Raw genomic sequence first — 12478 nt, 5'->3', positions numbered from 1 at the left:
GCACATATGTTTTCAGCATGTTAACATGACACACACGGGAAAAACGCCTTCGATCTGGTGTCTTTATCACATAATTGGTGTCATTGAGTTGCTTTTCCACCAGATATGGTCCAGAAAAACGTGCTGACAGAGATGAGCCAGGGATTTGCAACAAAACTAAAACTTGATCCCCTGTTGCAAATGAACGGCCAACAGCCTTTTTGTCATAATGCAACTTCATGCGTTTTTGAGACGAGGAGAGAGACTTTTGGGCTAACGCACATGCGGCGTGCAGTCTCTCCCGCATCTTACTGACATAATCCAACACATTTTTAGGGGCACTACTGGGTGTAGGAGATAAGACATGCTCCTTCAAAACTTTCAGCGGACCCCGTGGGGTGTGTCCAAACACAAGGTCAGCAAGGCTGAACCCTAAGGACTCTTGTATCGTTTCCCTTATAGCAAATAGGACAAAGGGCACCCCCTCATCCCAATCAGTACTGGTATCCATACAATACTTGCGTAGCATTGCCTTCAGCGTCTGATGCCAGCGTTCTAGAGCCCCTTGACTCTCTGGATGATACGGACTGGAGACCTGATGGGAAATACACAATGTCTTTAACACATTTGAAAACAATTTAGACAGGAAGTTGGATCCCTGATCAGTTTGGATTACTTTAGGGAGTCCAAACGTAGAGAAGAACTTCACTAGTGCCTTCACCACAGTCTTAGCCATTTACATTTACATTTAAGTCATTTAGCAGACGCTCTTATCCAGAGCGACTTACAAATTGGTGAATTCACCTTCTGACATCCAGTGGAACAGCCACTTTACAATAGTGCATCTAAATCATTAAGGGGGGGGGGGGTGGTGAGAAGGATTACTTATCCTATCCTAGGTATTCCTTGAAGAGGTGGGGTTTCAGGTGTAGCCGTTATAGTACGGAGAGGAATAGCCTCTGGGTATCGAGTAGCACTGCACATTATTGTTAGTGGGAACTGGTTACCTGACCTGGTTTTCGGCAATGGACCAACACAATCAATTATCACTCTTTCAAACGGTTCCCCCACCACAGGAATCGGGCAGAGCGGCGCTTGAGGAACTGTTTGATTCACCTTCCCAGTGAGTTGACATACGTGACATGTTTTACAAAATTGGACCACGTCAGACTTCAAACCTGGCCAGAAGAAATGACGAAGGACCCGGTTATAGGTCTTTGTGATCCAAGTGTCCGGACCACACCTGGTCATGGGCGAGTGACAGCACCTGCTGTCGGAACGGTGTAGGAACAACCACTTGACACACTTCACTCCAGTCATTAATGGTGTCATGAGATGCTCATTTCCGCATCAAAACTCCTGCTTCCATAATGTAAGCCGTCTCTCTAGTTTTAGCTTCCTCAATGGAAATTACCGAAGCAAAACACTTGCGAAGACTGGTGTCTTCTTTTTGACATTCAATCACCTTCTCTGGGATGACAGACAAAAGAATGTTATGTAATTGGGGCACAATTTCATTTTCCCCTGCCTTAGTTTTTACTCCCGTAAAAACTGTCGGCATTGCAGAAGGCATACTTGGTGCATTGTCTTCTACCTCAACATTCTCACAAATGGAACTAGCCAAATCCACCACATCTCCTAGCTTGTGAGATTGTGCCCTCGTTAACACACAAGCAGGGAAAACATGTGGAAATGCTTGAACCAATTTTTCATCTGTAGTTCTGATTTCTGGGTTGTCTACTACCTCTAACACAGGAGTGACATTACCACCATCATTCCCTAGTAGCAATGTGACTCCTTTTACTGGCAGTGTAGACACTACACCAACACGGAAACGTCCTGATACCAAGTCTGACACTAAGTGGACCCAGTGTAATGGTACAGGTACGGTTTTTGTCTCTATCCCCTGTAATATGACATGCGAGCCACAATATGTTTCAGGAGACCAGGGTAAAGCTTCAGTAACGATTACTGACTGCGCCGCCCAGTGTCTCGTAGGATTTGGATAGGCTTTTGATCAGCTTGTTCTCCTGTTAAGGAAACACAAAACTGGGCAGTCCGCAATCACGTGACCCTTTTGGTGACAGTAAAAACATTCACAGATTTCATGAAAAGGCTTAGGGTTGTCAGAGGAAACGCGACCTGAACGAGGAACTGATGACGTAATCGTCCAGCCTTCAAAACGAGGTGCACCAAAGACAGTCTTGTGTGTCAAAGCGTACTCATCTGCCAACACTGCTGCTTGGGCCAATGTCGCCACCTTATGTTCATTTAAATGCACTACAATTCTATCTGGGAGGTTGCTTTTAAAGTCTTCCAACAGCATCAACTCCTGAATATCAGCAAAGGTGTTCGTTTTGCTGGCTGAACACCAGTGACTAAACAGAGACTCAAATTCAACAAATGTACGGTGAGAGGGTTTCTTCTGGTTCCTGAAGCGCTGTCTATAAGCTTCAGGCAGCAGCTCATAAGCCCGCAACACGGTAGTTTTAACTGTATCGTAGTGTAAACTGTCTTCCAGGGAGAGAGCAGCTACTACTTCCTGGGCTTTCCCAGACAATTTACATTGTAACAGGAGCGGCCAAACCTCGAGTGGCCAAACCTCGAGTGGCCAATGCAGCGCAGCGGCCACACGCTCAAACGCAGAGAAATAAGAATCAACCTCCGTCTCTCGGAATGGAGGGACTAAAGCTATGTTTTTACTCACATCGAAGTGGGCTTGATGATGAGCAGCTTGTGGAGTCGCACTGGAGCCAGCGTCTAGCTCCAGTTGTCGGATCCTCACCTTGTCAGCTTCTATTTTCCTAATTTCAAGTTCAAAATTCATCTGTCTCTTTATCTTTTTGCTCCATTTCTAACCGAGCCAGCCTCACCTTCAGCCTAGTAGTCCCATCTGAACAACCCGAAGCAGAAGATAAAGGATCGAATCGTGGCAATGTAAAGGGGGTATGAGGAACCCCGCCCTCCGCCCTGTCCTCCGACTTGGCATCAGAAGGTCTACCCGTCTCCTCTCCTTGCAATGAGAGAATCCGTTCTCTCACTAAACCCTCCCTGACTAGCACCAAAAGCTCAGCCTTTAGGGCTTTCTCAGGGAAAACAAATCCATAATGGTCAGCTATAGCTATAAGGTCTACTTTACGAAACCTCACCAAACAATCAATAGAGGGCGCTTCAAAAGACTTGGAGATCGCCGTTGCAGCCATCTTATACAATGCAGTCTCCTGAACACACTAACTAAACAAGTCATTCAAACTAAACCTACCATCACACCTCAATCACTAACAACAGAGAGCTCAGAGCAGCAGGGTCCGGTGGGTTTAATGGAAATATCCCGGATGAGCCCCCATTATGTTACGCACGCCTCTATGAAGAGGGAACGCAACACCCTGCTACAACGCAACTCTCCGTGAAGTGAAAGAGGTATGGACTGTAGGCGTGAGTAAGGATGACAACAGGCAGAATGTGGTACCGTTTACAAGGACTTTATTCCTTTACACGGTAATATGGGGAAAAGGGGCTGGACGGAACCAAAGCAAAGAAAGTAAATCTCAAAGCCCCCTCTCCTATCTTACCTGCCTAACCAATACTTACCTAATTTAGCACCACCTGGTGCCCTAACCAAAATACAGGGGGTGGTCTGCCCAGGTCTTACCTATTGTGCCTAGACAATGAATAAACTACGGGTATATGTATGCCCGCGGGCCTCTTGCCTAAGCACTCCCTAGGTGCCTTCCCCTTCCCCCCTGGGAACAAATGAAACAGGAGAACAAATAATTTCTCAAACAAACTAAGAAACAAAGGACATCAAATAAGCTCTATCTGAGCAACAAACTCATTGAACATACCAACTGCTACCAACAACTAACATAGTAAATTATCCACAGCCATCAGCCTCCTCTCTCAGCAATGATTCTCTATCACATTCAATCACTCTGCAATGACCTCCCAGCAATGACTCTCTCCTGAACAGAACACTGGCTTTTATATAGCTTCAGAATGAATGTGTAACTGGAGACAGCTGCGTCTTGACGAGGGGGCGGGGTCAGCTCTCCAATTAGCCATGGAGTCGACCAATCAGCTGCTTGAGGGATTTCAGGAAGCCATTTCCTGAAATAAACACATGCAAATACATAAACTACAACACATAAACTGCGGAACGTAACACGCCCACCACAAAAATTGCAAACCTAGTTTTGCAATAACAAAAGCCAACGCATCCCCAGTTAGTAAACCCGTGATAGAGCGTCAGCAACCACATTCGCCGTGCCCTTCACATAAGCAATCTGTACATTATATCCTTGTAAAATCAGAGCCCACCGCATAAGGCGGCGGTTCTGGTTGTACATTTGTTTCAAGAACACCAATGTATTATGGTCCGTGAAGACCATAACAGGCAAGGCACTGGAGCCCACATATACCTCAAAGAACTGTAAGGCAAGCAATAAAGCCAGCGTCTCTTGTTCAATTGTAGAGTACCTTGACTGACACGAGTTGAACTTACGGGAGAAGAAACTGACGGGCCGATCCACTCCATCTTCATCTTCCTGTAAGAGAACCGCACCCACCCCCACTATACTAGCATCTACCTCCAACTTAAAAGGATTATCAAAGTTGGGGGTGGCAAGCACTGGGGCACTACAAAGTAGCGCTTTAGCGGACTCAAAAGCATAGTTACAGTTTTTGGACCACTTGAATGGTACCTTGGGACTAAGCAGAGATGAAAGGGGAGCTACTACCGTTGAGAAATTCTTACAGAACGTACGATAGTACCCTACCATCCCCAGGAATCTGCGCAACTGGCGGCGAGTCGTGGGAGCAGGAAAAGCAACAATTGCTTCCACTTTGCCAGTTACTGGGCGCACTTGACCTCGTCCCACTTGTTTCCCTAAGTAAGTCACTTTCAGCCATTTCCTGAAATAAACACATGCAAATACACAAACTACAACACATAAACTGGGGAACGTAACACATGTATATACTGTATTTTATACCATCTATTTCATCTTGCCTATGCCGCTCAGTCATCGCTCATCCATATATTTACATGTATATATTCTTATTTCATTCCTTTTGTCACGCCTTGGTCTTAGTATTTTGTGTTTTAGTTAATTAGTTGGTCAGGCCAGGGTGTGACATGGGTTTATGTTTGTTGTATTTCTTAATTGGGGTTTTTTAGTTATTGGGATTGTGGCTGATTAGGGGTGTGTGTTGCATAGGTTTGGCTGCCTGAGGCGGTTCTCAATCTGAGTCAGGTGATTCTCGTTGTCTCTGATTGGGAACCGTATTTAGGTAGCCTGGGTTTCACTTTGCATTTCGTGGGTGATTGTTCCTGTCTCTGTGTAGTGTTCACCAGGCAGACTCGGTCACTTTTGGATTTTCTTTTTTTCTTGTATTGGAAGAAGAAGAGTACGAGCGCCATTCTCCTTGCGGAGATGGTGCTAAATACATCATCACGGTCGGTCCCTGGGATTGGGCTGGCTAACACGATTCGTTTTGCTTGGAAGGAAAAGGAGTTGGAGCCTTTAGGACGAATCTTTTGGAAGGATAATATAGATGGGGATTCTAAAGCTGACGGTGAAGGACGTGTTTTGTTTCCAAGGCAACTCGTTGGAGGGAGCATACGACGTCGCGCTATATACGGAAGAAAAACATGATATCCTGAGAAGGGCAAGAGCAGTGGGAGGTGAGAGGCCGATATGCCACTACGAAATATCAAGTCTGGCGAAGAATAACTTTAGGGTTGTAACTGTTAACATTTACAACCCTTACGTTAAGGATGAAGAGGTGAGGGCTTTTCTGGGGAGATACATGGATAACGTTTCCTCAGCTAGGCACCTCAAAGACTCCCTTGGGTTTTGGAATGGGAGGAGAGGTTTCCAGGCCCTCCTCAGGGAGGACCCAAAGGGACATGGTGGCTACCTCCATCCTCCTGCTATGTTCTCCCTTGGGGCTGACAGGGGGACATTGTTTTATGCACGTCAGCCCCCATTTTGTAGGCGCTGTATGGCCTACGGTCACATTTTCGCCTCGTGCAGCATGAGAAAATGCAGATTTTGTGGATCTGAGGATCAGGAGGCGAGGGATTGTGACAAGCCTAAGACATGCCATGGGTGTGGCTCGTCAGCACACCTGTGGCGGGGGTGCCCGGCCCGTCAGAGGTCATATGCGTCTGCGGCTGGGGGGGGAGCAGGAGCGGGGGATGGGGGAAGAAGAGGAGGGGAAGGAAACACGCCTCATGACAAGAATACAAGTCCAGAGGGGAAGGCCACAAGGAAGGAAGAGGAGCAAGAAGCGGCGGATGGAGGAGAGAAGGAAACGGAAGGCACGGGAGTAGGAGAACCAGGAAAAGCGGTGGAAGAAGGCAACCGAGTGGAGGAGCATGAGAGAGAAGAAAGCGAGGGAGGAGTGGTGGAGAAGAAGACGGTGGAAGAGCAAGTGGACTGGGGGGAAAGTGACATGGTGGAAGAGATGAGGGGTATGGTGGAGGAGCTGGCGGGGGGGGGGGGGGGTGGTATCTCTCCACTGCCGCCATCACCAAAGAAGAGAATGAAGAGGAGGGTGCGATTGGCCGACGGGGAGGGGATAGCCAAGAGAGTGATGGGGGTGGGAGAAACCTCTGGGTTGCTGCTGGTTTCCCAAGACTCTCAACTTCATTTGGGTGGGGACACACCTAACAAGACTCAGGACTGGGTACAGGAGGAGGTGGGGAGTTTTTTGTTTTGGGACTCAGCCTCCCCAATTTTTTTCCAAACCAGCTGCAACACTGGGGAGGGGGAGGATTGTGGGGGTAGACCCAGGGTGCAGGGCACCCCGAAGCCAAACACTATTCCTGCATCCTGGGATGGTGTGATGGAGGAAGAGGGGGGGATGTCGGGATTACGGATGGTGTTCTCACCGGTAGATATGGAGCAGGGGAGCATCGGGTGAGTCTCCTGTTTTTGTTTTTTTTTTCTGTCTGAGTTTAGAATTTGTGTGTATTACATGTTTTATTTTTTTTTCATGGAGTCTAATTTTACTTTTGTTAGTTTAAATGTAAGGGGTTTAAGAGATATTGTTAAGAGGAGGGTGGTTTTTAGTTATTTGGAGGGTGTGGGTTTTGATTTTTGTTCTTTACAGGACGTTCACCTGAGGGATGGAGGGGATGTTAGTAGATTTAAGAGGGAGTGGGACAAGGGAGAGTCGTTTTGGGGTGTAGGGGGGTGCACTCATCGGGGGTAGGGATTTTGTGTGGGCACAGAGAGGTTAAAGTGGAGGATTCATTTGTGGTAATGCAGGGGAGGGTTATAGGGGTGGATGTCACGATAAGGGATTGTAAATTTAGATTAGTGGTGGTGTATGGGCCACAGGTGGTGGCAGACAGGAAGGAGATGGTGGACTGTCTGACGCCCCTGTGTGTCACAAATAGGAAATTAGTGATAGGGGGGGATTTTAATACAGATTTAGGAAGAGGGGGGGATAACAGTGCAGGCGCCATTGCTACGCTAATGGCTTGCCATGGTCTGGTAGATGGTGGTATGCACACTACTCCGAAAATGGACGGTCCTACATGGCGTAACTCCACGGGGGTTGAGCGGAGGCTCGATTATATTTTTGTACCCAGGTCTTTGGGAAAGTTGTCTGGGCGGCTGTTGCCTGTTTTCTTTTCGGATCACGACGGGGTGCTCCTGCAGGTGGGGTCGCCAGTCTGCCTCTTTGGTAAGGGGTACTGGAAGCTAGATCGGGATGTGCTGGAGGAGCAGGCTTTTGTTGACAGGTTTTATGTTTTCTTTAGGAGGCTTGAGGGTCTCCGGTCCATGTGCGAGGGGGTGTTAGAGTGGTGGGAATTAGTTAATGTGAGGATTAGGGCTTTTATAATAGGGTATTGCAAGAGGGAAAAAAGGGAGGAGAGGAGGGAGGTGGATCGTATCCAAAGGTTAATTGAACTCGAATACGAGGCAGGCAACCTCGGCGGGTCGTTTGACTGGGAGAGATCCTCAACCCTAAAGGCGCAGCTCAGGGAGTTGCAGGAGCGGAAGGCTCGAGCTTTCCTGGAGCGTGCGCATAGCGGCTTTCTAGAACATAATGAGTCTTGTTCTGCTATGTTCTTTAAGTTGGTTAGGGCAAGACAGAGTAGGAAGGTAATGCATGGTGTTAGGGAAGAAAATGGTAGTATAGTTAGAGAACCAGAGGATATGGTCAGGGTGACAACTGATCATTTCCAAGGTTTATTTAAGGAAAGGGAAATAGATGTAGAGCAGGGAAATGTGTTTTTAGAACATTTGTCCAGGCGGTTGCCGGAGGACATTAGAGAAGTGATGGAGGCCCAGATTTCACTAGAAGAGGTTGAGTGCTCTTAGGAGGATGGGAAAAGGGAAGGTGCCTGGGATGGATGGGCTGCCGGCTGAGTTTTATCTCAAGTTTTGGGGTATACTTGGACCAGTGGTCCTCGAAGTCTTGAAGGCCATCCTTGAGACGGGGTCCCGGGGGGATCAATGGCTGTTGGTGTGCTGTCACTTTATAAGAAGGGGGAAGTAACTGACCTTGGCAACTGGCAGCCGTTGACCATGCTGTGTGTAGATTACAAGCTACTTTCAAAGGTTTTAGCAGACCGGTTGCGCACAGCCCTTCCCTACGTCATTCATAAGGATCAGACGTGCGGGGTAGAGGGCCGCTCTATTAGATGGAACCTACAGTTAATCAGGGACTCCATCGCTTGGGTTGAAGATAGAGGACTGCCTTTTATGGTAGCAGCGCTAGATCAGGCGAAAGCCTTTGATCGCGTGAATAGATCCTTTTTATTCAGAGTGTTAGGTCGATTAGGATTTGGGGAGAAGTTTATAGGATGGATTCGTACATTATATGTCGGAGCGGGGTGCCGAGTTAGTGTAAATAGTCACTTGGGTGACGTTTTTGACCTCTCGTCTGGGGTCAGGCAGGGTGCCCACTCGGCTCTCCTCTTCGTTCTGTACATGGAGCCTCTGGGGGCTGCCATTAGGGCAGACACAGGGGTGGAAGGTCTGCTGATCCCTGGAAGTGGTGGACTGCGTGTTAAGATGACGCAGTACGCCGACGACACTTCCTTGTTGTTGTGTAAAGACTCGTGCCTGACAAGGTCCCTTGCCATCTTTGGGGATTTCACTCGAGCGTCGGGAGCAGTTCTGAACCATGCAAAGTCTTCCGTCAAGTTTTTCGGAAGATGGCGCGGTAGAACGGATGTGCCTGGGGGGTTATCTCTCTGTGAGGGGGCCCTGAGGATTCTCGGGGTCCATTTTGAGACCTCCGGCTCAGCGACGCTAAACTGGAACATGCGTATCGCAGTGGTACAGAGGAAGCTAGCAATGTGGAAAGCTAGGTATTTGTCTTTTATGGGCAAAGTCCTGGTCCTAAAGGTGGATGTGTTGCCGTCGCTTTTGTATTTGGCATACATCTACCCATTGCCGGCTTGTCTGAGAAGGCCTCTAGTGAAGCTTGTGTTTCAGTTTATGTGGAGTGGCAGGTATGAGTGGGTCGCCAGGGCACGCATGATCTGTCCCATCGGGGAGGGAGGTAGGGGGTATCACATTTCCCCCTCAAGCTGGACACAATTTTTGTTTCTTTCTTGTTAACGGAGCTTGCTCAGCCAGTGATACACCCGTCCGGTTACCTCCTGCGGGTATTTTTCTCGTTTCAGGCGAGAAGCATAATGGTGTGGTCTAACACGGGTCCTCGGGCGGAACAACTGCCGTGGCACTTTGGTCATGCGGCCAAGTGGCTGCGTGCGTACCCAGGCTCAAAGACCTGAATTGGTTGAGCCTTCATAAGTGTTTGCCGGTACGTTCCATCTTGTACCGGTATAGTTTAGTGCAATCCCCCACCTGTCCAAGATCCTCTTGTGGCAGGGAGGAGACTGTGCGCCATGTCTTTTGGGACTGTGCCTTTGCTGGAGTAGTATGGGCTAGGGCACGGGTGTTGTTAGGTTTGGTAAAGGGGGATTTTGTATTGACGTGGGCCAGGTTAGAGAGGGGTGTAGGGAGAGCGAGAGGGACGGATAGGGACAGGTTTCTGCTCTGGCTTCTCATTAGTCTCTTTAAACGGGGGCTGTGGGAAGCAAGGCTGAACATGGAGAAGACAGGGAGAGATTGGGGGTGGAAGGGATAGTGAGGAGAGTGGAAGGAGATTTGAGGGGGAGGATGAAGAGGGAGGAGAGGAAGTGGGGGCAGCATGCTGCTCGGGAGAGGTGGAAGGGGGGTTTAGGGCTGGGTGTCATTTAGATTTGTAAGAGGATAGATTAGGGACAGGGAGATAGGGGAAGGTATTTTGTAGGGTGACGGGGAGGGAAGATGCTCCCCTGAGGTTTTGTTTGGGGTTTATGTTTAGTTTAATTGAATTAGTTTAATTAAAAATACCATTATTTGAGTATGTATGTAAATTGTGAGTTGTAAAGAATGAATGGTATTGATGATAATAAATTATTTTTTATTAAAAAAAATAAAAAAAATAGGCTGTAATAGGTTTCACGTTCCGTTTTGTTGTTTTTTGTATTTATAAGTTATTTTGTGTATCGTCATTTGTTCCATTAAAGAACATGAGTAACCAACACGCTGCATTTCGGTCCGACTTTCTTTCGACAAACGAAGAACGCCGTTACACCTTAGATTTGTGTGGATTTGGTAGCTGTTGTGGAATTGTTAGATTACTGTTAGATATTGCTGCACTGTCGGAACTAGAAGCACAAGCATTTTGCTACACTCACAATAACATCTTCTAACCATGTGTATGTGACCAATACAATGATTTTATTTGATTCCATATCTGTTATTTCATAGTTTTGAGGTCTTCACTATTATTCTTCACTATTTGTCTCCACTATGATTTACTTTTCTGCTCTTTTATACACCAGTATTTCAACTTGCACATCATCATCTGCACATCTATCACTCCAGTGTTAATTTGATCAATTGTAATTACTTCGCTGCTATGGCCTATTTATTGCCTTACCTCCTCACGCCATTTGCACACACTGTATATAGACTTTTTAATATTTTTTTCTATTGTGTTATTGACTGTACGCTTGTTTATTCCATGTGCTGTTGTTTGTGTTGCAATGCTTTGCTTTATCTTGGCCAGGTAGCAGTTGCAAATGAGAACTGGTTCTCAACTGGCCCGCCTGATTAAATAAAGGTGAAAAAAAAATACAATGTAGAAAATAGTACAAATGAAGAAAAACCCTTGAATGAGTAGGTGTGTCCAAACTCTTGACTGGTACTATATATTTCATTATTTACTTTGCTAATTACTGCCTGTCTAGCTATGAAAAGCGCTTCGTGTACATACGGGAATTTATGTCGTTACTGATGTAGGCCGCTCACGAGCAAGGTTGCCATGTTCGTATTTTATCCTGTAATAGCACACTTAGAAAACAATGTCACGGGTGAGAATGTATTGGTCGAGGATTTCATTTTATTTTATTTACCTATTAAGTGGCAGTCTTGCATTTATCTTTAAAAAAAATATATATTTATTTCACTGTGACCTGTTGCTGCCAATTTACATGCCATTGTAAGCTACCATTTGATACAATAAATATGTTTAAATGACTATCACTGGAGTCATTGCAAATCAATTTTTTGCCACTTGTGTAGTCTACTTGGAGTTGGCAAACGGATTTAATAAATAGCCTATAACTTCAGTGTATTGTTGTTGTAGCCTTGTGTTATTATGCAATTATTAACGGACATGTGTAGTTAATTCATTTGGAAGTTATCAAAGCCATCACTATTTCAGATCAGTTGTTAGAATGCATTAGATTGATGGTAACAGTCAGTCAGATTAGGCTAAATGAAAAAAAGTTAAACACTGACTGTTGTTGACAAGCATATTCAGTTCATATACATATTATTAGTATTTAATATTTAATTGAAATTACGACTCAATCCTCAGTAGCCTATTCTAGTAGGCTATTGGGAAGCACACGCACTTCGTACCTTGAAAAACCTAAAGTTTTTTAAAGTTGCAATAAGGCACCTCCAAGGTTTATAATTAAGCAATAAGGCCCGAGGGGTTGTGGTATATGGCCAATATACCACGGCTAAGGGCTGTTTGTATGTACGAATCAACGCGGCCCTACGCAGTGGTATATTGGCCATATTCCACAACCCCTCGGGCCTTATCGCTTGATTATAAAAGGGTTCAAGCCCTGAATGCTGACAGCCGAGCCCTGAATGTTGTTGGCTGACAGACGTGGTATATCAGATCATATACCATGGGTATGACAAAAAAAATAATTTTATGTTGGTAATCAGTTAATAATAGCAATAAGGCACCCTGGGGTTTTGTGGTATATGGCCAATATTACAGGGCTAACGCCTGTATCCAGGCTCGTTATGTTGCGTCATGCTGAAGAACAGCCCTTAGCCATGGTATATTGGCCATATACCATACCATATTGCTCAATCATAGCAGTCAAACGAGTTAAATCGACATTCCTTGATGGAAAATGATCTGACGAGTTTAATAAGGGCAAATTATATTTACTCTTGCA

The sequence above is a fragment of the Oncorhynchus masou genome, chromosome 23, assembly GCF_036934945.1.
Source record: "Oncorhynchus masou masou isolate Uvic2021 chromosome 23, UVic_Omas_1.1, whole genome shotgun sequence".
Lineage (NCBI taxonomy): Eukaryota > Metazoa > Chordata > Actinopteri > Salmoniformes > Salmonidae > Oncorhynchus > Oncorhynchus masou.
Note: the sequence above shows the minus strand (reverse complement) of the source record.